Below are 27,695 nucleotides of genomic sequence, written 5' to 3'. Positions count from 1 at the left end.
ATAAGATGATGGTCGGAGCCTGGTTGGTTCCAAAGAGCATACAATGCCAGTGGAAGGCAGTGCAACCATCCCCTCTTTAGAGTAAGCTTCAACTTGGCTATCCTTTCTTTTAACAAGCTGTTGAGCCTCTCACAGATACCATTACCTTCCGGATGATATGCCGACGAGAACTTGTGCTTTATACCAAGCAACAAGCTAATCTGCTCAAAGACTGAATTTACAAAATGAGCCCCATTATCCGATCTCATCACTTCACACACCCCCCACACTTCCCTCACTAGGAATTTGGCCACAGAGGTAGAGTCTGGGTGTGTACATGGACCTGCTTCTATCCATTTAGAGAATGGACACACCACTACAATTAAGTATCTGTACACGTTGCACACTTGAATCATGTCGACATAGTCAATATGTAAGTGCTGAAAAGGCCCATTTGGCCGGGGGATGACTCCTCTCACTACTTTTAATGTGTGCCCAGCAGTGAATTGCTGGCAGATTATGCAGTTCACCATAAAGAATGCAACATGCTTAGCTAAATTCGGTATGAACCCGTCTTCTGCGAGCGTTGCTGCTAAATTCTCTTTTGACATGTCTAGTGGGTAATGCAATTGCTCCAATGCTATTTTTAGTAGGGCTACAGGCATTGCTGGTTTACCAGTGCTGTCTTGCTTCCACAATCCGTCAGAGGGGTTTAAAGAACACCCTCAACGTTTCCATAGGTTCTTCTCGTCCTGTGGTGCCTCCCCTTGAAGCTCCATTAGTTGCGTTTTCCCCATATTATTATAGGCTTCGGGTGTGGTACGTGCCAACATCATTCTCTCATGGGTGCACGCCACTTCCACTTCCATGATCATCTCACTTTTGGAGGCCCTGCGCTTGGCTTCTGCGTCTGCTGCGTGGTTTCCGCGTGACACGAAATCTGTCCCTTTGGTGTGGCCGGCGCATTTCACAACTGCTATGCCCACTGGGAGTTATAGTGCCTTAATCAGCCTGTCCAATAAGGCTGCATGTTTCACTGGCGTGCCGTCTGCTCGGAGGCAGCTCCTCCTTTTCCAGCATGCTAGTCCTACGTGCACAGTGGATGTCACATAGGCGGAGTCACTGTATACCGTTACTTCCTGGTCTGCGGGATTCGCAATGACGAGTATCAACGCCAATAATTCTGCAGCCTGTGCTGAATAATGAGATGGTATTCGTGCACTGACGAGTACTCGAAATTCTCTGTTTGCTATGTGTTTCATTACGGCAACGCCTGTATATCTTTGTCCGTCTTCTTGGTCGATGCTCAAAAATCCATCAATAAAAACAATCTCTCCTCCCTCCACGGCATTTTCTTTCACCCTGGGGATTTCATCACAGAATTCCTCATAGTTTGCACAGTCATGTATCGGCCCTCCTTCAGTGACTGGCTCAGCTATGAATGCAGCTGGGTTCACTGTTTTACATCGAACTAATTTGATTGATGGATTAGATATGATCACTTCATATGCAGAAGCTCTCTGAGACGTAAATGTGCCTTTAGGTTTCTCTAAAATGGCGAATAGTGAATGTTTGACGTATAGCATCATGGAACATCCCATCACAATAGTTGTTACCTTTTCAATGGCGGACGCTGCAGCAGCTAAACTTTGTTCACATGGGAACTGGCCTCTCATTACTGGGTCCAGGTTCCTACTGTAATATGCCAGGGGCTTGTATCCCAACAAAGTTTTTTGAGCGAGCACGGCAATCATAACGTTGCTGTCTGTGTGCGAGAACAGGTAGAATTCCTCTGCATAATTAGGAATCCCAAGAACTGGAGCCGTGCAAATCGCTCTCTTGAGTTCAGCAAACCCTTTTCTATTGCCTCGGACCATTCAATCTTTTCCTTTGTCGCCTGGGCCTTCTTCAAGGACTGAGCTAGGGCTTGGTATATGAGCTGTGATCGAAGACCCATGCTCTAACATAATTGCATAGGCATAAAAAGCTCTGCATTTGCTTTATCGTGAGTAGCTTATCAGTGCTCATGATGGCTTCAACCCTTTCTGGGTTCACCTTTTTACCTTCATGTGAGATTAGATGGCCTATGTATAGCACCTCCTGTTGACAATATTGCAACTTTTCCTTGTCAGCCTTATAACCTTTCTCAGCCAGTATAGTGAATAGCTGAATAGAATCATGTCTGCATTGTTCTTCCATGGGCTGCAGATCAAAATGTCATCCACATATTGCAAGATGACACTTTCTAATGCAATATTGCTTAGGTCCATCTGTAGGACTCTATTGAAAATGGATGGGGATTCACAGTACAACTGTGGCAACCTCATACTTTTCAGACGCATTTGTCTGAACTGAATGACATCAGGTCTTGGGAGTCACAGTGCAAGGGGATTGAGAAAAAGGCAGTTTTCAAAACAATCACCGTGAAATATTTTGCCACAATGGGTATGTTACATAGGATTGTAGATGGATTAGGGACTAAGGGGAACTCAGCTTCAACAATGTCGTTTAATGCTCTTAAATCTTGGATTAAATGCCAAAACCCTCCCTTTGAATTCTTGATGGGATACATCACCATATTACAGGGTGACTCTGATGTCACTAAGATGCCCTGATCCATCATGGCGGAAATTGTCTTTGCGATGCCTTCATCCTCCTCTCTGGACATGGGATATTGTCACGCTCTCGGTAAAATTGCTCCTGGTATCAGTTTAATTTTCACTTCTCCCACTCCCTCAGGAGGCCTACGTCATATGGTCCTATAGTCCATACTGAGTCAGGCACCTGGGCCATGTCGTAATCAAAGTATTCCGGGCGCATCATTACCCAAAATATGAGACTCACTTCCACCCTTGTCTCTTCTGAGTCTGGTTGTTCTTCAAACACATTGGTGACGTCAGTCACTCGATACCCTTCTTCGATGGCGATAATCGTACACCATTGTCTGCCTTCATCGTCGTAGCCTTTGACCAAAGCTACTTTCCCTCGCACTGCTGCGGTATGTATCAACAAGGTAAATACTTGTCCCTCCTCTTCATGCATAGGTATTCTTGGTCTGAATAGAAACTCATCAAGGGTTCTCATAGTTCTATCTGCGAGGCCTGGTAATCCTGCCATAAGCACATGCATGCCATATGCGAACACTTCTGGCTCTAATGGTATAGCTCTCATGGCTATATGTCCTGAGTATGCCCTGATCATTTCGCACACGTTTAAATAATGCATTCCTGGAGTGGAGCATACTATGCCCCCCTACGTGAACGAGATTGTCATGTTCAATTTTGTCATTAAGTCTGGACCCAAAATGTTTACTGGGGTCTGACGTGAATATAATAAAGGTACATTCATCTCACACTCTCCTACGGAGACTGGGAGTGTGTCTGTGAAGGGAACTCGACTGTGAGCTCCTGTAAAGTATCTATGGCCTCGCCGGTCAAGGAAAACTTGCCTTCTCGTATGCATGAGCGTGTTGCACGCATGTCAACTAAGAAGGAATATTCTTTACCCCCTATAACAACATTCACCCTTGGTTCCCTATTAGGGTCTGGTGTCACTGATAGGATAGAGCACATCAGGGTTCCCAGTGAGCTGTCCTAGTTCATATATAGGTTTGGTCCACTGTACATTTGTGGATTCTCTCCATTCCCTGGGTTGCCGCCCCTTCCGGAGCTTGTGCCCTGAGACGATTGCAGTGGTGCCTGTTGAATTTGCCCTTGTGCAAATTCTCCATGTTTGGGGGTTCAACCCCTTGTTGCACACCTTTCTGCATAACTTGTGCTTGCTGCTGCACTGTGTGATTCTGTGCATTGACCTGTTGTGAGATCGCAGGTCGATTCGCCTTGCCTGCTCCCATTCCTTGGCTTTTCTGCTACACGTCTTGACTTCTGCATATGCGTGCCAAATGCCCCATCATTCCACACAGCAAACATACTGGCGGTGGTCAGATTATTTGTCCATTTGGCATATCTGGGTTGCCCGTTTGCACGTTTTGAAAACCTGCTTGATTACTTTGGAAACCTCCTAGATTACTTTGCCATCCTCTTCCTCTAAATCCTCTTCCCCTCGGTTACAGTCCTATGTTACCCTGGTTGTTCTGCTGTGGGTTAGCCACCTTTGTAAGTTCTGTTCAGCTGGGCTACTTAGCATGGCTCCTTCGAGAGCATACTTTGATCATTTCTTTTGCACCAGCTTCGGTTCCTCACCCTTTCGAGTTGCCTCCTTTTTCCGATTCTTTTCTTGTAACAGTCTACAGTAATGTGCGATAGTTAACTGTATTTCAGCCCAAGGTTTAGCCTCAACCACTACCAATTTCTTGAGCTGTTTCTGCATTGGTTCTGGCAACGCTGGGCACAATATGTGGTAAAACAACAGTATAGATTTCCTCCAAGATTCATGCGTTTTGAGCACCCATGTGTCTTGGAAGTTCTGGATATAAATCAACGGATCTTCTGACTCCTTCATTTTTCGAGTCATTACAGTTCCCATATCGGAAGTGTCGGGGTACAGCACTCGTAGCGCTTTCCATACTGCTGCTCTGCAATTATTAAATGGCGCTCCATCGTGAGCAGTGTTAATTATGGTTACACCAGGGTACCCTGCCCGTGCCCACACATCATCTGCTCTCTCACCAAGTATGGCGATCAGGAGACCTTTAATGTCCCCTATAGCTAATGTGACACCCCCTGTCATTTTTTCTAACTCATGTATCCACTTCCCAGCACCCGATGTCAGCATTGGAAGCTTGTTTTTCAGGTTTTCTTGATCCATGTGTGGCCAAGGAATATATTGCGGTCTTGCTCCCCCCTTTTCAAGTAGCAGAAATTGACATAGCTCTCCGGTCTACCGCTGGTGTAATATTCCCACTTCGCCGTCTGCCTGACAATGTCCTCAACCTGTCTACATAGGCGGGTTCTGACACCCCCCTCTGACCATCATGCCAGTCCGAATATGTGGCAGACTCTGATGACCTCAGTGCGGAATCACTACCGTCAGACCATCGTACCCCTTTGTCCCTTGGAATCCGCTTTTCGCGCCGTCTCCCCTCTTCATTTGTCTCGCACTCCGTTTCTTCTCCGGAGTTGGATATTGATTGTTCCCAATTCACGCAACTCCTTGTGTCATCATCGATTTTACTGATTTCTAGTCTGTCCAGGGACCGTCTCCTGCTCCCACTACTTCGGGTGACATCCTCAGTGTCATACAGTTAAGTGCTTTCCAAGCGCTCGTCTTCCCTTCCCCTTTGGGATATTTGTTCTAGTCCCATTTCATCATATATTTTATTGATCGCTTCCCCGTTGCTTCTGGTATCGAAGTCATCTTCAATATTTGCCCTAGTCGTGCCTGGTACTGAGTCGCATGCAGGAAAGAATTCTTCAGTGTCTTCGCATTCTACAACAGGATCAGGTTTTTTAACTTCTCGCTCCAAATAGTCGAGATTGGGTGCCCTCTGTCTACGCTTACGTTCAATGTCAACATCAAATTCCTTACGCTTCCTCGCCTCTTCTCTGACCTTATCTTCTTCCCTTCTCCTTTTATTTCTACGTTCATTTTCCCTTCAAACTTCCTCATCCCTTTGTCTCCTTATCTTTTTGTCACATACTCTTTGCTCTTCTTCTAAACTTTGCTGTTTCTGTCTGTCTAGGGCATAGACTGCTCTCTGTTTGCGAATGAACTGCTGTACTTGCACTTTGCGATATAGCTGTTCACGCCTCAGTCTAGCCTTCCGTCTTATCCTTTCATCCCTTAACTGCTTTAGTTTCTCCTTTCTCTGTGCCTCATCTAACCTCTCTTTAGGTCTCACATCGTCACTTCCTTTTCCATCGATTTTCAACAATATCTGTCCTCCCATCCATTTGTCTTTTGCAAATGCTACCTCATCAGTTCTGCTTTCACCTTCTTTCCATTTCTTTCCCTCTCTCTCCATATAGAGAGATGCACTAATCTGTGCCTGATTCTTCCTCTCATCATCGAGTCTCTCCTTGTCCCTTAGAACTGTGGAGGTAAGATTCTGGTTCTGATCCTTCCCTCGGTTTTCATCACTACTGTAAGTAGGTGACTCATATGCGGGGTTGCTATACCCTGTCGCTGCTTTAAGCTCTCTTAATGGGTAGAGTCCCTCAGGGTTACTTCCCTCGGTTTCTGTTTCAGGCAGGTCAGGTGTTGTGGTAGGCGTCTCACCCCCCTCCGTGCATACGTTTAATATCCAGTCAGCAGGTGGCTCTTCTTCCTTCGACTGTTCGAACATTTTCCAAAGTTCTAGAACAGCAAGGCGTTTCTCTAGTTTTTTTCCTGTATATGTGGCATGTAAGTACGTTGTCATATGGTGTAAGACGGCTTTAGATAAAGACCCATTTTGTGGCCACGGCATAAATATCTTGTGGGCGGTGCCCTTAACCCACTCGGTGCTATATTTCTTAATTTTGGGTGCATGTTTCGGCAGTTGCTTACATAAGTGTGCCAATGGTGTCATTTCTTGCATGCTTAAATCTGTTCTACTTTCCTCTTAAACACCACTTTTCAATGCTTCCATGCAATTTTAACACTGTCAACAATATGAGCGAGCATCCAAACACCCCAAGTTACAATCCAATTTTTTCCCGCCAAAACTTTTTATCACCAATTTACTCAAGAACATCAATCCATGTGCGATTCCCTCTCAACTATAGAATCATGTAAAAATCCTATTTGATTTCAAACAACACAAGACAGAATTTATCACATGTGAAATACAACATAATATGTATGACAGACACTTGACAGACTAGAAAGACACCAGCTGGACACGAATATCTCTGCATCTAATTTGTACCCCGACATGGAGCTTAAACAAACCCCTTTTACGACGTCTTTAAACGTGGTAGTAGCCTAGTCGTCCCCTATTATGAGGGCTCTGAGTTCACGTTTCCTCTGACCACTATATTAAAGCACAGGATAAGGCAAATCCTCTCTCTTCTCAGGTGTCCGCCCTGGAATCCTTTCTCTTCTCTGGTGTCTACCCTGGTAACCTCTCCTTTCTCAGGTGTCTACCCCAGTATTCTCTCCTTTCTCGACCATTTTGTTTTTTCCACCTCCCTCAGTTACCTTTTCCTTTACTTGTTCTAATGCTTAAGACATTTGCCAAAGCATTCAATTTTTGTTTCACTCACCGCTCGCATGGTTCCTCTCTGGATCCTCGGGATCACCACTTCCGTTACCGCCTCCTTTAGTCTTTCATCTGTTCCGCTGCCCGTAGGAATGGAAGGGTTTATGTTTATAAAACGGGTCCCTGTAGACCCACTGCAGTTTTTGGATAGATTTAAACTATCACTGTCCACGGGAAGTTTCACAGTCTACTCGGCCAAATGGCGAAGGACTCGTGATATTGCCGAAGACCTAGAGTTACTTTGTGTCGTCAGTCAATAGGTGTCTTATTTTAATCAATAGTTAATAATTGATGGTCAAAACCATCCTCTGCTACCAAGTGTACAAGAGGGCGGAGCGATCCCTGATGGGCCCATGGGATCAGAGCTCACCATCGAGTCCCTTTAAGATGAGGTAGCTGCACCTTGAGGTGGATGGGGTGCGGGATTCTCTAACTCCAACACCAATCAATAAAGACAACTCAATGGTTTGGCAAAGGGAAGTCTGGTTAATGACAAGTACAAAAAACGGGGAAACAATAGGAAATCGTCAGTGATGCGATCGCCCATCTCACTTCAACTTCCACAATCTTCATTCAAACAGCAATTCTTATAGGCAAAATTTGTCATCATTGACGTGTTGCACTCGAAATTTTGTCATGCAAGTCTATTGATTGGAAAACGTAACGTAAGTATAGGTACTATATCTGTATATGGTAATGGAGTGTGAGGATTGGATAACTCTTATCGGGTGGGCGTCTAAATCCATCCCTCCACATTGCTCATGCTAGACGTCATTACAAGTACAATGTCTCATTGGTTCTACTAGCTATAGGACCCTAGATTACTTGGTCCATTGTGATTGGGTCAGTTACACCTCTAGGCATAAATCTACACTTTAATTAGCAGCATGCAGAATGGTTACCCAGATGCGGCATGCCCCAAGATTCACCCTGCCTCCCTTCCATCAATCAGTACTTTAGGGTTATATGTCAATCAATTAGTTGGCTGAGTATGGTCTCGAAACTGTAGTTTCTTATCGGGAAAAGTTATGGCATCCTCTGGTTTTGGGTGACATCAGACGTTGGTACCTCTTCGTGCTTGGCTGTTCACGTGTCAGTACACTGTGAAGCTGCTTCATTTTCCATCTTATTTGTGTATTTGATTCTCTCTTCGGCCTCGCCACCTGCCTGGGCCTCCTTATCTCGACCTTCACGGGCAGGCTGCTATGCTCTGATGTTTCACTTCTTCGAAGTTGCCGCTCTCCTTCCTTCCATAGGTTGACCTTGAATTTCCAGGCTTGAGCTGCTTCTTGCTAAGTTTCGATTTCGCTTTTTCATCTAGCTTTGTGCTGGTATATGAATCCTAGCCTGTTTGACCCCTACCATCCTCGGCTTAATTCTGCTTTTGTGTAGAGTGGACAGTACTAATGTAATGTGTTTCATTGAGGTAGATATATATATGATTGGCACTTGCCGCTCTATTCTTCTACTAAGCATAGAAAGCCACACTGTATTCTTAGCTTCTTGCGTGACAAGCCCATGTACATTGTCTCTTCTCCTATGCCTGTGAAATCTTTATCCATGGTGTTTCGTCTTAGTGTGTCATCTTTTTGGTTGTTGTTTCATTTATCTTTACGTCTGTCCGGGCCCTTCTGTCATCACCATTAGCCCTCGATTAAGGGCCTTTGGGTCTCTTCTGGGACAGTTTGAAAGTTGTCTTCATGTCGTGTCAGCTGTTGGTACGGTTGTCTCAATGGGTACCATGCTGCCCCTGGTTGTCTGGTAATTGGCATTTCAACAGGTATTGCTCTTCCGATGGGCACTGCGCAAAGCCCTAGCGCGGCTCTCTGCTGGTTTATTTGCTCATCGTACGTCACATATCTCGGCAAGTATATTCCTGGTATTTCAAAATGGGTGGCTGGAGTGCAGGCCATATCTGGGACCTCCTCTACAACAGACAGGGTGTTTTGGTCTTTGGTCAGAGCACAATGGGAAAAAAGGGGCAATTTCGTTTTTTATCACACCTGCAAAGGAAAATGCCAGACTTCACACTTCAGATTTAAAATGAAGGAGATTAGTGGGGAATTTATTTGCACCCTGCACACCCCCGTTTGTTTTGGGATTCATTCTTTTGGCAGTTCTTTATGTCTATACTGCCTGAAAACACACTGGGAAGAGCTTGTTAGTTTTGAATGCCAACAAAATACATCCTGGCATTTCTATAGGGGAATTATTTAATTAATTTACTTTAATTAAATATTAAATATTAATTAAATATGCTAAGGATCTACACAGGATCTACACGGACAAACAGGATATGTTGCTATTGGTAAATAACTAAAACAATGTTTGAAAATGTAGGGCCTGCACAATCTATGGCTTGGGGATATTTTTACTTCCTTGTAATGAGCATCAGGTAACAGCAGGGCACCTCTGGGACAGCAAGGGTCTCTGTCAAGGATAGTCTCCTCTGAATCCTCCAAGGGGTCCGAGCCAGCTTCTATGTCTCCTGGTCCCTGTCTCCAATGAAAGATTTTCTGTTGGCTTTCTCTACCCACCTCCCAACTGTGTGCTTAGAACAAGGGGATGAGGGGTGTGAGTTAGGACAGCTGTGGGAGGAGAAAGCTTTGTCATCCCAAACTGACATGTGGGCTCGGCATGTTCAAAACCCTAAAAATCTATCAACATGGCAAGTATCCTAATTTTTCAAATCTTTACTTGTATGAATATATGTTTAAGAACTACATTTTAAGGCAAATCAGATGATACTGGTCTGAAGTCGGCACACCATTCCTATGAGGAGATACAGTTTCTCTTCATTTATTCAGAAGCCGTATCAGTGAAAAATATGCCCCTTCATAGTTCCCTTGTTAATGATTTCCTTCACCCTCACACCAACTTTCAAATCTCTCGGAATCAAGGAAGGCCCAAATACAAATGGTATTAATAACTTTAATTATGTTTATCACACCAAAATCATTTTGGCATGGTTCAAATGGGGTTACTGTCACCTTTAATAAAAGTCTAGAATGACCATTGTGGCATATATGCTGCCCTTTTTATGAAATAATATGTATTTTCTATTAGCAAAACTCAAATTATTTTCTTTATTCACTTTCAGTTTCATTTTCCCTTAAGCATGAGTCCAACCAAAGGCTGGATGATTTTTATGTTTGCCTCCCCCTTCAAGGCCTGTGATGACCCTAATTGCAACTCTAATAGACATGCTGTGGCTATTGTGACCTCAAGGTCACTTCTCGTGAAAGAACAGGCATGGCACTATCTGTTTCCACTGTGGTTTAAATCTAAGCAATGTATTTCTTTCTATATTTTTAAGTAATGGCCCTGATTGATGGTTGACCACCAGACCTCTCTCTTCAGGACAGCAGAAGACACTTTTAAACTCAGATACAATGCATTTTACATGATATTGTATAAGGCACCTGGGCCTTATATCCAGGTGTAATGTACTACTTTAAGCAAACTGTGAGAAAAAAAAACAGAGAAAAGTGCTGCCAGCTCACCGGTCCCAGGTGGGGCAAAAGAGAGGTAGAGCACCTTGCGCCCCCTCTCCTTATACCTGCCCGGGACCCACTGGCTCTATACCTCTGGCGCCAAGCCAGTGACATTGCATGCTGCTCAGCATTGGGTGATCCACCCCTGTATCTGAGGTCCCTCCCTTCCTGGCCCATCACCATGCCTCCCAATCAGCCACCCTGGCTACACGCCACTGCTGCTATTGTTCTTAATGTGGCACAGAATCTTTTACTGGGCATCTAGCATAAAGCAAATATGATACGTGCTATTATGTGTCTAGACTGGACTACAGCTAGTTTGGATATATTTGTTTATCGTGCACCTGCAATATTAAAGGTAAAGCCAATAGGAGCATTTTCTTTTGTGCAGAAAATGCCATATATTGGCAGTGCCAGTGTGGACGTGTTTTCTTATAGTATCATTACTGCCATTACATTAAAAGCGAACATGAGTATGCTCATATATGAATTTTAGCTAACATTGGTGCATCCCGGATGGGAATGTATGACCACAGCCAAGTGTGAAAAGGTTTTTATACTGGCATATATTGTGAGCAAAGGCATTATGAAAATGCATTGTGAAATTGTCCTGTGCCTGTTGGCTTGCACCTGTTGCATTTTTGGATTGGAGTTTCCCTTACCCATTGCAAACTGTATGGCTCTTTAGTCAGTTTTTCACAGTGTACTGTATAATTTACCATTTTAACGCATTATATATAAAAAAAAATCTCAGGGAGGAGGGCCCAGAACCCCACTTGGTTGGTTTGGGCTCTCTCGCTATGTGAGGCTGCACTGACATATTTGTGGGAAATAATGGCACACAGCAGCCTGTTACATGAGATTCAAAGGAACTATTCCTAGCATAGACAGGTGTGGCTGCATCCTCATGAAAATTATTTAAAGGGCTCCTACATTGTGTATTGTTGGTTGCATGGCATTCACTGGATTTTTTTTTTTTTTTTATTATACATTTGTTTATGGCTTTCCGAAGAGAACCTTTACAAAATCGAGTTCTAGAAAGAAGGAGAAAGAGGAGCATTAAAAGCTTAAAAACATGGCCTTGCAAACGGTCAAGAAAAGCTCACCCCTTGTTCGGCACTTTGACCATATTTTGTGAGTATCGAACAGTTTTCTAAAATTTTTACAATTGCCGTGGTGAGCATAACTTCCTGACCAGAGATCAATCTATCCCAGAAAGAATCTTGTGAGAGGGTCTCTTCTCTGGCGACGAATCTTCCCAGCAACTGCCGTCTTGCGGGCCAAGTCCCCTCACACTCTAGCAGCAGGTGTCTCAATGATTGTTGGTTCGGTGGGTTGCAGAACCTACAAAGCTTTATGGTTTTATCGCCCTGCTGTCTTTTGGCCAAAATTTCTCCGGTATGAGCCAGATTTAGTCTGAGTCTTAAAAAGTTGTTTCGAATGTTCTTATCGGGAAATTTTTGGAGATAGCGCGGTAGAGTACCCACTTTTCTCTCCACTGTAAGGAAGAGGTTCGGTGGGTTTAAGAGCCTAACTCCTTCAATCGTACAGATCCAGTCATGTATTTCGAGTTGTTTTTTTATTTTCACAGGATTGACAATCAATAGTTCTGGTGTTAAGTTCAGCCTAAGTAGAATATCCCCCACTTTTCTTTCGAGGGTAAGAAGCTGTTTCGATTTTTCCTTTTTATGATGTCCCATTACATCGAAAAGTAGAGTAGAGGATCTAGCGGCAATAATGTCCCGGTATAACGACAGAAGCTTCCAGTCCGCTCGACAGCCTAAGGAGATCAGACCCAGTTCGAATCGCAGACTACTAAGAGGTGTGCATAACGGCAGATTTAATGCTGCTCTCCATAGCCTACCCTCTATTTTGCTCCAATTGTAGTTCCAAAGCATAGGTTTTACTTCTAGACCATACAAGAGGATTGGCACAGCTTTACCAATGTAGAATTTGAGAAGCGGCAATATCGAAAATTTGCAGAACTTCCCCATCAGGTTCTTCATCTGGGCCGTGATTTTTGCAGTCTTGCCAAGGATGATTGGAAGCATCTTGCTCATGGATGGAGATGCGAAAACTTCATAGCCCAGGTAAGTGAGTTCTTCAACTCTGGGAATTTCCGTTTCTTCGAGAATCCATTTCCTGGATGGTAGGTTTTTTCTCGAATGTTTGAATACCAGGATTCTAGATTTCGAGGGATTAATTATTAGACCATTGATCTTGACATAGTCACTTAGTTTGAGGAGGAGCTGTTGCAACCCGCGGGCCGAGCCGTCCAGGAGGACAATGTCGTCTGCATAGGCCAGCCAATGTAGCCTTCTCCCATTTATCCTAGGTGCTATCATGGAGGCCGATTCAAGGAAATTCCCCAGGTCTGCCAGAAAAAGATTGAAAAATAACGGAGCGCCCAGACAGCCTTGCCGGACTCCCCTCAAAACCTCTATGGCTTCTGATAAGTTGCCGGCATCGTCCAGTCTTACCCTGATGGTGGTATTTCTGTGTAATTCTATGAGCATGGCCAAAAGGGGTGCTGGAATCCCCCAGTTTTGGAGTTTGCGCCAGAGGTGAGCCCTATCCACCAAGTCAAATGCTTTGGATAGATCCACCCATGCACCGAAGATGGGGAGCCATCCTTCTCGTTGGAGCCTTCGCTGAGAAGGTTTAGGATAAGGCCATTTAAGCTGGTAGATAGACCTTTCCTAAAGCCCGTTTGGTGCCGGGAGAGAATCTCGTTGGTATCAGCCCAGTGAGTGAGCTCTTTTAGGAGGAGTCGCATGAACAGTTTGCTATCGATATCAAGCAGGGCGATTGGTCGATAACTAGCAGGTTTAAGTCTATCGCCTCCCTTGAAGAATGGGATGATAAGTGCGTTCTTCCAGGACGGTGGAAAGGAGCCTGACTTTACGATTTCCCGAAAGAGATGATATAGTAGCTTTGCCCACATTGTGGGGTGATTATTTAGGACTTGATAGGTTAGGCCATTAGGTCCTGCTGCCTTTGATTTAGATGCTGAGAGAATGAGATCAAGAATGTCTTGTTGATTAAATGACAATGACCAAGTTGTTGGGGGTCCAATAAAGTCTCTGGTGCCTGGATGTTCAAAGTTCTTGGTTAAGTAGTCAATCCAGGATTGCTCTGGAACTAGATTACAGAGAGAGCTATTATGGCCTGTCTCTAGTTGGCTGAGTGCGGCCCAGAAGCTTCTGCAATTATTGGCATTAAGTAAGTGGAGCATCTTTTCCCCGTCTTCTTGCTGTGTTTGATGTCTATGGTTACGAGACCAGTTTCTATAAGATTGCTTGGCTTTCTTAATTTTTTGTGAGGTTTCTCGTTGGTCTCCTCCCCCCTTCTTCTTTAGACTACGAATAAGACGGCGAAGAGACCTTTTTTGCTTGTGTGTTTCCTCATCGAAATGGTGAAAGTGTGTTTGCTTCCCTGCCACTTTCATCTCCTGTGGTGGACAAATTGACCAGATGAAGTTTCCGAATTTTTCGGGATGGAATTCCTCTATCCATGACGGTCCCGGTATTGTTTCTAGGAGTTGATTTAATTTTTCCCCACCAGATTTATATTTTGCCACTCTCAATTTGTTCTTAAATCCGACTAAATCCTGCGGACGTGGTGGGTTGAGGGCTCTCTGTAGTGCCGAGAATCGAAGTTCGAGGCTTGCGTGGTCGCTGCCTCCTTCCCAATTGAGGGTGAGGATCGGACGGTAAGATGCGAGACCTGAGGTTACAAAAATATAATCCAACGTGGATTTCGAAGAACCCCGGCACCAGGTGTGATTTCCTGACATGTTGGCCCCATTTTGATTGGTGATCCTTTCCAAGTCCCAGGAGGAAAAAAAGTCCCCCCATAATTTACCATTTCGTAATGTAGTCGGCTTAAGGTGTAGAGGCCGGCTATTTTTTGGGGAAATATAGTCAGCGTTGAGGTCGCCTGCTATTATATTGTGTGCTCCCTGGAAGTTGGTCTTCACTCCTATTAGAATACTCTGTAGGAGTTCCAGAAAATCTTGCAGCTTTATGATGGCTGGGTTCCAGTATATGTTGATGAGAACTAAATTAACTCTTGTGATGTGTGAGGCCAGCTCTATTTTGCAGGCCTGAATACCTGCGGCATTATTGCAGAGGGAGATGATTTGCTGGATACTTGAGTTTTTGAGGACCATTAAGAGTCCACCTGCCGGTCTCCCTTTAGATTTTTGCGAGGCCCCAAGATTTTTGACTGTGAAACCCTCGATCTCTATGGGGTTTACGAGCCATGTCTCCTGGAAAAGTAGAATATCGAATTCTTTTAGTAGTTTATTCTTTAGTAGCTTTTTTTTTAAAAAGCTAGAGCCTCTTGTATTCCAGGAGACGAGACCGAGACTATTTTGTTTAAAGGCTCATTTGCTCCTCACCAAGATTCAGTAGAACCTGCGATATAATCTCGGGTAATTTTGTGATGAGGTTCTCACTTAGTTTGGGGCCGGAGATAGAGTTCCTTAAAAGTTCAGTCGGTGTGCCTACTGGTCCTCTCAGTCTTGGTGTGTCCTCTTTATTTGTATATGTTGTAGAGTAATTCCTGAAACCATCTTCCTCCTCCTGCTCAAATATCAACAGGCCTGCTCTTGCTAATTCGTTTTTGTTCCCAATTAATGCCTGAAAGGCTCTTTTTGAGCTGAGGCCTACCTCCACATAGAACTTGTCATTAGCAGCTGGGAATTTGACGTATTCAATGTCTTCAGATGAGAAGAGAAACAACTTATAGTTTTTCCTGATTTCTGTTAGGAGGACTGATCTGCAGAGAGACATGTACCCAAATGGTCTTTCCAATCTTAACCAAATCCTTGGAATTGTGAAATCAGCAATTTCCTGCTCTGCCTCCCACTCCGGGGGAGTGTGGTAGGGGCCATCTACCTCCTCTTCCACTGAGCTAATTTGTGGAAAAAACTCTAAGTTTCTCGATTTTCCCAGACCATTCCGACAGTCTGCTTCACAGGCCAAGGACCCAGTTGGAGTATTGTTATTGGTCGAGTGAGGCTCAAGGGATGATGCCATTGGGGTAACCGTCGCAGGTTTTGGAGTGGCTTTTAGGAAGATGGGTGCCAGTCTGATGTTAGTTACACTTGTTTGGAGGGCCGTGCTGCTGGTAGCATTTTTTTTTGGACCCTTTTTTAAAAAAATGGGGGCTATTTTAATGTTCGAGTTAGGCATAATTAGGTTTGATTTGTTAGAGGCTCCATTCACAGGGATCATAGGCTCAGTTTGCATGCCCGTGTTTGTGGTTTGAAGCGTTGTGTCGCTGTGGCCTTTCCTTAACTTCACAGGGTCCGCTGTGTGACCGTTTGGGCCCTTTCCTCTTTTGATGGGTCTTGAGGCCTTCTGGCTTTTATTCTGAGAGGAACCAGCGACTGGAGATGAATCAACTTCTAAGTTTGAAGACTTTTCCTCAGTTGGGGATAGGTTTTTGATAAAAGCGTTTGTTCCCGATTTGTTTGGGGCTTTTTTTTTTTTTGATTTTTTGTTTTTTTTTGAGTTTGTGAATTGGCCCGAGGCCTCTCTTTCTGCTTCTTTCCTCTTCTTCTTTTCGGATGACTTGGAGTGACCAAATCTAAATTGACTTCATTGTGCGGGGAATATTGAACGTCTACAACTGGAATTTTGTTTGGGCTCTCTGAGATCTCTACCATAGGCTCTATTTCAACGTTCGCAAGTCTGCGAAATTCTTCTAGGACTGAATTTGATAATGGTGTATCATCAAAGCAGTCCACAGGATCCTCTTCTGACTGCGGATGGTTCTTATTTGTAGTGTCTCGAGTTTCCATGGAAAGGTTTCTTATGAGGTCTTGTGTTATAAGGTTGTTCCTTGCTTCTTCTTTCAACATGGAGTATATTTGAGTGAGATCCAAACCTTGTTTTACTCCCTCGATTTGTGAGTCTTTTATTGTTGGAATCAAGATCGTGTTCATGATGTTATTGAGTGCCGTTATCGTCGACTCATTCTTTGATACTTCATTTACAAGCTCTAATAGAACGCCTGCTTGTGTTTGGACCTCTGCTTTCAGAAGTTCAAATACAGAGACCAGAGAGTTCAAAACGAAGCTCAATGCTGTCAGCGTGTTCTCGCTGGTTGCGGGCGGCACTTCCTGTGGTTCCTGTTCATCCTGTGAGCCTACTGGAACAGGGCCATTTTTGGGATGAGAGAGACAGTCGATGGACGAGGGTAATTGATGGATGACATCACTCTCCTGGGTTGGGCTGGAGGTCTGGCCAGGTGTAGCCCTTGAGTCAGCTAGGTCGTTGGTACTCTTATTTCTTTTTCTTACGAAATGGTCATTAATTCTACTTTGTATTTTTTTAGTTGTTAAAGTGTATTCTAGTCCTCTCTTCCACCCTTCCTGAATGAGTGGAAGGGAGACTTGTGGCTCAGGGGCCGAGTGACAGACCGCATGAGTAATAATTTGACTGGCCTGATTAGGTGAGTGAGATGTTCCTGGAAGGTTAGGGGGCACTGCATCAGATGTGGTTCTGCCCTCCCCCCCCAGGTATGATCCTTCATGATCCACCATCTCTTCCGATGGCGGTGAGCTTCGGAGCCTCATTTACTAGCTTTCTTTCTTACTTCCTAGTATGATGGTTACAGTGTTTGAAGATGTCCCCCCAAGACAAGGAAAATGTAAATTCCGGGTTACCTGTGTTGTGCGCCTCGGCGCCTAACAGCCGCTTAACAGTCAGTCTCCGGACTTTACCCTGCAGGGCTTAACGCCGCAAGGGTACACTATGAGTGCTTTTGTGATCGTCGAGTGTCACGTGACCGATCACGTGAGCGGGCCGAAGCTCCGCCTCCTCCAGGAAGCGAGCGGCCGTGCGGATGGCGCGAGTTCAGCAAACTCCCAGCGCTGACACACAGCTAGGCACACAACAGTGGGTATGTTCTCCAGATGAACTGCAGCAGTGGCAATGGCGATATCTCTCGCCGCTCGGCTGCACTATGAGTGCTTTTGTGATCGTCGAGTGTCACGTGACCGATCACGTGAGCGGGCCGAAGCTCCGCCTCCTCCAGGAAGCGAGCGGCCGTGCGGGTGGCGCGAGTTCAGCAAACTCCCAGCGCTGACACACAGCTAGGCACACAACAGTGGGTATGTTCTCCAGATGAACTGCAGCAGTGGCAATGGCGATATCTCTCCACTGGATTTTTTCATGTGAACCAATTGTACATTTTGTGGCTTTTTACCTCTTTTGTTGTCACAAATTGTGCTGCGAAATGCATTATTTCAGCACATTACTTCACATAACATTCCCCATTTAATTCTTCTGTGGTCACTCGCTGCGCTTGGTCGCTCACGCTATTTTAAGAAAAGATTTCTGAACCCTAAACTCAAAATATTCACCATGACTGCACATGAATCTAGATATATACTGATATTTCTCTTTTTGTAGTTAAAGAATTATAAATTGTAAGGCTTTCCATACCATAATTCTTAAAAATGGTACTGCAAAATGCATAATTTCAGCACATTAGTTAAAAAAACATTTCTTGGGGGAAAACCACCCGAATCACCATTAATTATTGAGTGCCCACTCGCTAAGCTCGATCGCTCCTGCTAATTTCAGAAAAAAATTGAAGACCTTTCACTGAAAACATTTGCCACCCCTCATAATGGCTCCTCCATTCATTGTTTAGAATCTTGGTGCTCCTTCAGGAGTTATCTGCCCACTCTGGCACCAAAAGCTGCCTCAGCATCTCACTATTGCTAGGTCTCTGAAAGATAACTATGGGGCAACGCCCTTCCCTTGGAAGCAAGAGGATACAGAGCAACACAGGTTCGATCCTGGGTCTGTGCTTAGAAACCTCTGGGTATTTAGCACATTATAAATAACCATTTACAATTACTATGCCCCTCGTTGGAGCATAGTGGGGGCAATTACTGCCAAAGGTATTGCAACACTGTATTCTGAATATGGAGGGAAAGTGGAGGATAAACCTCAGGCACTTGGCTGGAGATTTCTCCTCCACTTTACTTTTTTTTTAAAAAAGGAGAGATTACCATCAGTGGTAGTGCCTCCAATCACCAATACACCAATGCTGTCTTTACCACCTTGTACTCCCTGTAGGTTTCACCTCCAAATTCTGAGGCATATTATGGCAGAAGCAGTAAATGAGTTTGGCAGATTTAACACTGGTAAATCTGCCACATTCGCAATGAGAACTTGGTATTGTTGACATGTAAGAAATGGATTGGCAGGTATGAAAACAGGCATATTTTCTATAGTGTGGTCGACACATATGGGAGCGGAAGAGGAATTAATAAAAAAAGTAACTTCAGAGTCAACCCGACACAACATAGGAGCCGACTGTGTCCAGTACCTGCCTTGATTCCTTCGCTTTTGCGTTTCATAATATTGTATTATCTTTCCAGGAAGACAACACAGCAGCTTGCGGCCCCATTGCCTTAGCACAGACGCTCTGAGCCACTCACCCGTCAGTAATTTCTTCTAAGGCACGTTGGCTCTACGTCTGCCTTCCACATTCTTCACAACAGGCTGCCTCCACACAAAGGCCCGCGCAACAACACAGCTTGATTGTTTGGTCAAAGGGTTCATTGTGCATGGCCACTTCAGTTTATTCGCTGTTGTCTGGCAGTTTAATGACAACACAGCCGTAATGAGCTCTAATTGGAGGTATTGACGACTCCTGTTTGCCTCGGAAAGGGCCGTCATTGTTTATAGGTTAAGGAGATTACCGGCGTCCTGTCGGGGACTCTTGTCCATCTTATCTCATGATATCATCGCAGAGGGCAGCATCTTAAAGAAAGGTTATCCCTGCATTTTCTGCGCATTCATCCTGAAAGGACAGACATTTAAACATGTTATTTCATGAGCCGTTCCTAGTTGCCGGATGTTTTACCCAAATGTAATCAGATCAAGGGTTACCAGTGCTCGGGGCTTCCCAAAGCCTTCTGTTTTATTTTCGCCCCCTTCCACTTCCTGCTAAGGGCAAACAATGGCCCTCTTTTTTCAGTGCGCGAGTTGAAAGGTAACGCCAGGTACACGAATGTAACCAAAGTCTGGGAACCAAGCTGTCCTATGGGAGGAAGCCGTGCTTCATAAAAAAATTACATCCTGACCCTAAGGGTTTTACACACCTGTCAGCTTATACGGCCTTGCCACATGAGAAGAGAACTCCAGGGAATGCAAAAGATTCTTTCTTTATAACTTCGTTCTCAGAAAGAATGCGCTGTAATTATTAACTTGTTTGACAAGTATCTGTTGGCATGTCATTACTCACATGTAATCTCATACAAATAAATCCGACAGATTTCCTTTCCTGTATTTTATTTAAACCTACCTAATTTAACTACGGTGTGTTTAATCACGGAATAGCAACGCTTATATTTCTCTTTCTAGAGCCAGTTGCACAGTAGCCATCTTATGGCACATGGTATGTTCTATATTGTCATGGGGAAGTTGCAAAACGCACCTCTAACATTACACGTGTGTGCCACTGTATTGGCAGGTAATGCACTAGCCACTCTGGTACTTAAAGCCGAGGTATGGTCCTATATGTGTGTGTCTTTATTATTCGGACACTCCTTTCCTGCCATGAGGGTCCTTTTCCTGTGTTATAGTACTAGCTTGGGTACCCCGCGTTGCCCGTGTTCTTATCGTGTATTGTCTCATGTGCCCTGGAGGATATGGCTCTTGTCCTCTGGTCGGCAAGTCGAGCTACAGTTTGTTGTTGTGTTTCAGAAGCTCTTGATATTGATTTTCGCTTTGCATCAGATGGAGTTTTTCTAAGTGATGTTTGTTTTGTGTGCGGCATGTTTCAGTCACTCAATGGCTTCCCAAGAAAGACTGATTCAGCTCTCTTCTTGTAAACGAACTTAAGTAAACTGAAACCTTGCCATTTCCCATATTTGGAGTGGAGTGATTAAAAATATATTTTTTATTTAATTCCCTTTAAAAATGCATTAATACACTGTTTCAAACTGTATACATTAGTAATATATTTCAAAGGAATAATCAACACATCTAACATTTTGCTTCAGACACTTTTCCAAATGTTGTCTCCTCTACTACCTACTTTAGAGAATCGAGGTGAGCATCAGTAAATGAGGGTAGCTATGGAGTGAATTTTTTGCATCCAAACATAGACTACAATCTTGCCACAGACAAAGAGGAATGCATGCAACATTTGGTTGACTTGAGTGCAACAGTGTGGATTTGTATAGCCGGACAAACATACACACACAGATACATACATTCAGCTTTATATATAAAGACAGAAGGATGTGTAACAACCATGCAGAAAAAGTGCACGCATACATTTTACATTCTCACAAATTGTCTTTGGTATGTGTGGCAGAGCAAGGGCACTTCTACTTCGGCTTCCCCAGGGAAAATCCACATGCATTACCACCAGCATCTGATTTTGATGCTGGTGGTTCTGCATTGCTCTCCTATGCCACGCAGGCCCCATAGGAATTGACTGTAAGCACTGCATTTACACAATTTGCACTAAAAGGGGAAAAAGTAGGCGTAAAGACGACAAAACTACAAGCAAGACACGTGTGTTTTACGTTCTGCTTTATAATACATTTCTATGGGAGATAGAACATTCCAGCCTCAAAGAATGTAATGGGGAGACTCAGTGGCAGTTTATCTATCTGGGTAGATACATCAATTAATAATTCTATATTTATAGTCAATATTAATTGTCATGGGGAGGGTGGCGGGGGCGGGTTGTGGTTCAGTTTATTTATTAGACCCTCGAAGGAGAACAGAGTTAAAAGTGTACTGTTCATTAAAACATGTATTGATACCTGGAAAGAAACTGGAAGGTTACAAAATCCACATTACAATGGGCAGAGATTATAATTTAAAAATGGAGCCCCTTGCTGTTACAGCTGGGTGCCTAGAGGACAACGATTTGGCCTGGGTTATTTTTGATCTAATGGCCAAGCAACCCAAGAGGTAAAATAAAAGTGCCCTAGAGACTGCATATATATGGGCCATGCTATGCTTAAGAGCATGAAATGTAATATCCCAGGGTGACATGTAGCCACTGTGACCTTCTCTAACAGTTTTTATTTAAATAATATTGTTTATATATTATTAGCCCTTAAAACCTGGAAGGTAATGAAAGCTTTCACCATTATAATACACAATGATAGTGATTATTGCCATCTTAAACTGACTTTAGGTAACCTTTCCCAAGGGAAAGAGCCAAGTGGGATGTGGAATAATGCAGAACCGATTACCATTTAGGGACAATCAAGTGTGGAGTGTAGGGTACTTTAATCGGGGGACAGAGGAACTTTCCACCAACCCCAAACCAGGCAGACACAATTTTACTTTATTTAAATAATTTAATTTTATTACTGTGACACCTCAAATTGAATAGCATTGAATCTTCACAGGTTCCCCCTCCTTTCGGGACAAGAAACACACAGGGTTGCACAGAAGATCTATTTATTAACAAAATAGAAATACTTGAATCAGATTAAAGATAAACAAGTTACAATCCCATGAAATTTTCCAGGGCAATCAAGCAACATAATCAACACACTAATTGCCTCAGTTTTCAGTGCTACTTTTATAGAAATAGAGACTTGTATAACACACAGACATTAGTTTAAAGTTTTGCTGCCTTTCCATTCTCTCTACATCCCATTTATGCAAAATACCACCCCCTTACACAATAGACATGTCAGAATTTCAACAGCATTATAAAAACTCAATTGCAACAAACTACTGGACCTTCCTGTATGTAATTAGCTTTCAGAAAAGACTGTTTAACATGTATGTAGGCTATATTCTCTTCAATGATGTTTCTATTTAATTATCATGTAAAAGCATCCCTCTCTCACTTTCAATGGGCACCCTAAATTAAAACGTGAAGCAAATAATCACACACTCACTTTTATCTTGAGCAACTCAGCATTAATAACAGTATTCTGTTTGATGGCTTATCCAGGAAGTAATTTCAATTACTTAATTGGTCTAGGTATGCCCTCAGTGAAATAACCTATGCTTGTCTGTGCTTGTACCATATGCTAAGGTGATACAGACTTATAATAAGAGTGGAGTCTTGTACTGTCTCAGTTGAACGGATTTACTAAGCCCTTAGGTGGACTTCAGAAAAACTGTCCTAACATGCCCTGCTTCTTCCTCTATCTCTATTTGTCTGTCTTTCCTGTACTTTCTCTCATCACACTGTTTACTTTCATCACTTGCTGATATATCCTTGCCTTCTCTCCTCTTGCTCTCTTCCGTATTATCCTTGCTACTATAAGCGGGGGGTGCATTGGTTGGATTAACATACCCTGCTGCTGCTTTTAATTAATTTAAAGGATAACATTCTCTGTATCTGCGCTCTTCTCTTCAGGAGGGGAAAGGGGAGCTGAAGGCACTAAATCATAACCTTTATGCTGATTGAGCATCCACTTCTCATAGGCTAGATCTTCTTTCTCACTCTGGTACATTTTCCAAAGTTCTAAAATGGCCAACCCTTTCTGCAACTTTTTTCCCTTGTATGTGACATGTAAGTATGTTGTCATATGCCGCAACAGAAGATGTCTTTTGACAGCAAACCCTCCTGAGGGCACGGCATTGAGTGTCTTATTATTCGTGCCTCAAACACATTCCGAATGATATTTCCTTATTTTGGCTGTATATCTCAGCAATGTTCTACATAAATGTAAAAGACGTGCATCCCCCATGATGACACCTGGATTTTGATCATCAATACTAGCTGATTGTTTTATTCGATTTTTTATCAAATATACCACGCTGGTCGATTGGCACAAGCACCATCAATCACTATTTATAATTCCAGTCAGGAAACTAACTGCTCACTTTATTTAAAAAATCTATGCAATGATATTTTGTTTATTCCTTCGTTTACACTATCAATGTTCATTGTATCATTCTTGTGTTATTAGTATTGTAAGAGTCTCTTCTTTAATTATATATAACTTTTCTTTTGACTTTTTTCCTTCCTGATTGACGTCAAACTCTTGGTCCACATTTTTCAACAATCTTTTTAATCTTGTACTATTGTTTTAAATTCATCAGTCTAGACACAATAAAAAGAATTAAATGTAACAACTTTATAACCGCTTTGATTCCGTAAAAAGAAGTAAAACACTTATACAAAGTAACTGCTACCACCAGTCAGTCCTAGGCACACTTGTACAGTTACCAAAAAATCATTTGAGGGTGTCAAGGGCCATAAAACAAAAAGGACCCCAGCGCACGGTACTGGAAGGTACATTGTGCACTGTTAAAAAGATACAAAGAAATGGCAACACAGTGGATAGACTAAGGAAAACTTAGTTTCCCAGTACTGACAGTCTAAAGGGCATATCAGTTTCCCCATACCAAGTGAGCAAAATCACAGGGGAGTTCAGATGAAGGCTGGGCTCCACTGGAAAAAAGTCAAGATAGGATAGCCACATAAAAGCAAAAGGTCTGGGGGGGTCCACAAATCGAGGGAAAATTACACATTGATGACATCTTTTCCAACACTTGCCCCTCCCAGACCAAGGACAGGGGGAACTAATCCACTCTTGGATGGGCCTCATGTTCAGGTTGGTTTAACATTCTGGACAACCCATTAGCATTGCTATGTTGGACACCTGGCCTGTGCTCAATGGTGAAGTCAAACCCCTGCAGGCTTATGGACCACATGACAACTTTGGATTCTCTCCCTTTATGTTCATTAGCCACTTTATGGGCTTTTGGTCAGTTTGCATAGTGAAGTGGGTACCATAGAGGTGGGGCCTCAGCGTCCTTAGGGCCCACATGACAGAGAAACATTATTTCCCCACAGTGAACCACCTGAGCTCTCTGTCCTTATGCTGGTGACTAATGAATCCAATCAGGTGTTCCTTGCTGGTCTCATCTATCTGTGATAGTGCAGCACCTATCCCAGTGTCAGAGCCATCTATCTGCACAATAAAATAATGTGTGTAGTCAGGGTCCCTGAGGACAGGGGCCTGGCACAGGGAGTCTTCTAAGCCATTGAACGCCTCCTCACACTCCTCAGAGCAAAATACCGTCTTAGGCTTATTTGGGGTTTTGAGAGCAGTCAGATGGTCATCTATGGTGCCATATTCTTCCATACAGTTTCAATAGTACCCAGGAAGACCTATGAAGGCTCTCACTTGGGTTTCAGTAGTGGGGTTAGGCCAGTCTTGTTCTACTTGTACTTTTCTGGATAGAGGCTGAATCTTCCCTCCACCTACTTCATGTCCAAGGTAGACCAAAGCTCTTCACCAATCTGGCACTTGCTGGCCTTTATGGTTATGTGGGCCTTCTGAAGAGCCTGTAACACAATTCTAAGGTGCTCCACATGTTCCTCCCAAGTGGCATTGAAGACTGCTACATCATCCAGATATTCCAAGTAGAATACATCCATCCCATTTAGAGCATGATTCGCAACGCCCCAAAAAGTGACAGGTGCATTATTCAACCCAAAGGACATTACCCTGAACTGTTAAAGGGCTTCTGAGGTTGAGAATGCTTTCTTCTCCTTGGCATTCGCTGCTAGGGCTATTTGCCAATACCTTGCAGTGAGGTCAAATGTGCTGAGGTACTTGGAGGCTCCCAAGGTATCCACCAGCTCATCAGATCTAGGTAGTGGGTGAGCATCTGTGTTGGTGACAGTATTCAGAGCCCTGTAATCCACACAGAACCCAAATTCAGAAGTACCAGCCTTAGGCACTAGAACCACAGGACTGGACCATGGACTACTGGAAGGATCAATCACCTCAAGATCCAACATCTTGTTGACCTCAGCCTTGATGTAAGATCTTACCTTATCTGAAATTCTGTATCCCCTACTGTTGGTAGGTACACTATCTACAGTATCTATCTCATGTTTGCACCAAGGTGTCAAACCTGGACTTAGTGGGAACAAGGAGGATAACTGCCTCAGCAAAGTTCTTACTTCCCTTGTTGGTCAGAAGTCAAGCGAGGGACTGCTTGGACACCCTCAATTGAGCTATCTGAAGGACCATTCTGGAATACGTCAGGGAGAGGTTATGATTCCTCCTCTTCCATATCTGATGCCAACAGCAGTGCATTTATTTTAACCCTAGGGATGAAAGCCTTCAGCTTATTCACATGAAACATTTTGAGGACCTGTCCGGGCCTTCTAAAGTCCACCATATAGTGGCCATCACCCAGCTGCTCCACAACTGAGTAAGGCCCTGACCATTTATCCTGTAGGGCTCCAAGCCTTATAGCGTTCATGATCAGGACTGTCACAAGTCTCTCCCCTTCTCACCTGTTTTTGTTGTTTGCTTGAGACCTTCTTTGGTGACTTCTTTCGCACGGTCCGTGATTTGTATACACCCGTGTGCTGGTCTTCGGATTCCAGCGTGAGGATGACAATCCAACTCCAGGATACGTTCATATGTCCAGGACGGAGACCAGGAAGGAACAATGTCCGAGCTCAGTGACACGGAATGCTGTGACCCGAGCGTGGGCGAAAATCCAGGAAGTTCGAAGGTAGGTTTTGAGGAAAGGAAGGAAGGAAGGGGTATTCAAGGAACCGGGAAACAGGATTCAGAAGAAAGCCCCGAGCGAACTCCGTCAACACACGTCCAACTACAGCAAGTGGTAGCATTGAGATGCGCAGAGGCGCGGGGGCGCGTCTGTTTAGTAGAACGTAGAGCGTGGAGCGCAAGGACTGGCAAGCAGAATTCCGTCAGGCGGCCATGTTGGAAGGATTACTGTATTCAATCCACTATGGGTCAGGGACCATGAAGTCCAGAAAGGACGAAGGCGACGGTTCATGAGAAGGACTTCTTGGCCTGGTGTGAAGTGAACAAGAGAAGCCTTCTGGTCATACCAATGTTTTACCAATGCTTGACCAGCCTTCAACTTGTCACTGGCCTGAACCATCAGGAGGACCAATCTCTTCCTTAGCCCCAGCACATAGTCCACTACATTAGTAGTTACAGGAAGAGTAGGGAGCTCCCATCCTTCCTTGATTATGGACAGTAGTCCCCTAACAGAGTGACCAACAAGAAGCTCACAGGGGCTGTAGCCAACCCCCTCTTGAGGTACCTCTCTGTAAGCAAAGCGTAAGCATCATAACAGGTGATCCCATTTTCTCCTTTGGGGTTCTTACAGAGCACCAATCATGCATTTGAGAGTTTTATTAAACCTCTGAACTAAGCCATTTGTTTGTGGATGATAAGCAGATGCAAACGTATAAGTGCCCCCACACTCCCTCCACATGGCTTGCACATACTTAGACATAAAGTTGCTGCCTCTGTCAGACACAACCTCTTTAGGGAAGCCAACCCTAGTAAATATGCCAAGTAAAGCTTTAGCAACTGACTTGGCAGTCACTTTCTTCAATGGGATATCTTCAGAATATCTGGTGGCATGGTCGACCAGCACCAATATAACCCTATTGCAAGAGGATGTCTGATGGTCAAAGGGACCAACAATGTCAATCCCTATCCTCTCAAATGGCACTCCCACAACAGTGAGTGGCACCAATGGAGTCTGGACTGTTGAGACACTTTTACCAGAGATCTGGCTAGTGGCACAACTCCTACAATGGCCTTCTACCTGCAGCCCATCTTGGGCCAGTAGAAATGCATGGATACACTTTGCCTGGTTCTCCTGATCCCAAGGTGACCAGCAAGGGGCACTTCATGTACCAGTTGTAGGGGGAAGAGTCTGACTTGAAGGGGAACCACCAACCTCCTCTGGTCACAGTCAGTAGACTATGTGGGCTCACTGTACAGGAGCCCACCTTCCCAATAAATCCTATGCTTCCAAGGGGGTTCACCCTCAAGCTGGGAGCAGGCCTGGCTCCTTAGGCCTTCTTAAGATGGGCACTCACTTTGACCCTTATTGAACTCTTCCCCATCAGGACCACCTTCAACCAATACACTTTGGAGTGCAGGATGGTCATGTGGATTAAGTATCTCAGGCAGCACCCCTTGCTCGTAATGTTCATGTGCTTGGTCAACTACCTCCACCTCAGTGAGTAGCAGGTGAGTTTGGGTGAATGTTCCCTTTCCCTCTTTTTGGTTTTCTGACTCCCTTAGCCTTGTGGTTCCCCTTTGGCTC

Source organism: Ambystoma mexicanum, chromosome 6q (assembly GCF_040938575.1).
Source record: "Ambystoma mexicanum isolate Mex_15411 chromosome 6q, UKY_AmexF1_1, whole genome shotgun sequence".
NCBI classification, from domain to species: Eukaryota; Metazoa; Chordata; class Amphibia; order Caudata; family Ambystomatidae; genus Ambystoma; species Ambystoma mexicanum.
This window is presented reverse-complemented; position numbering follows the sequence as displayed.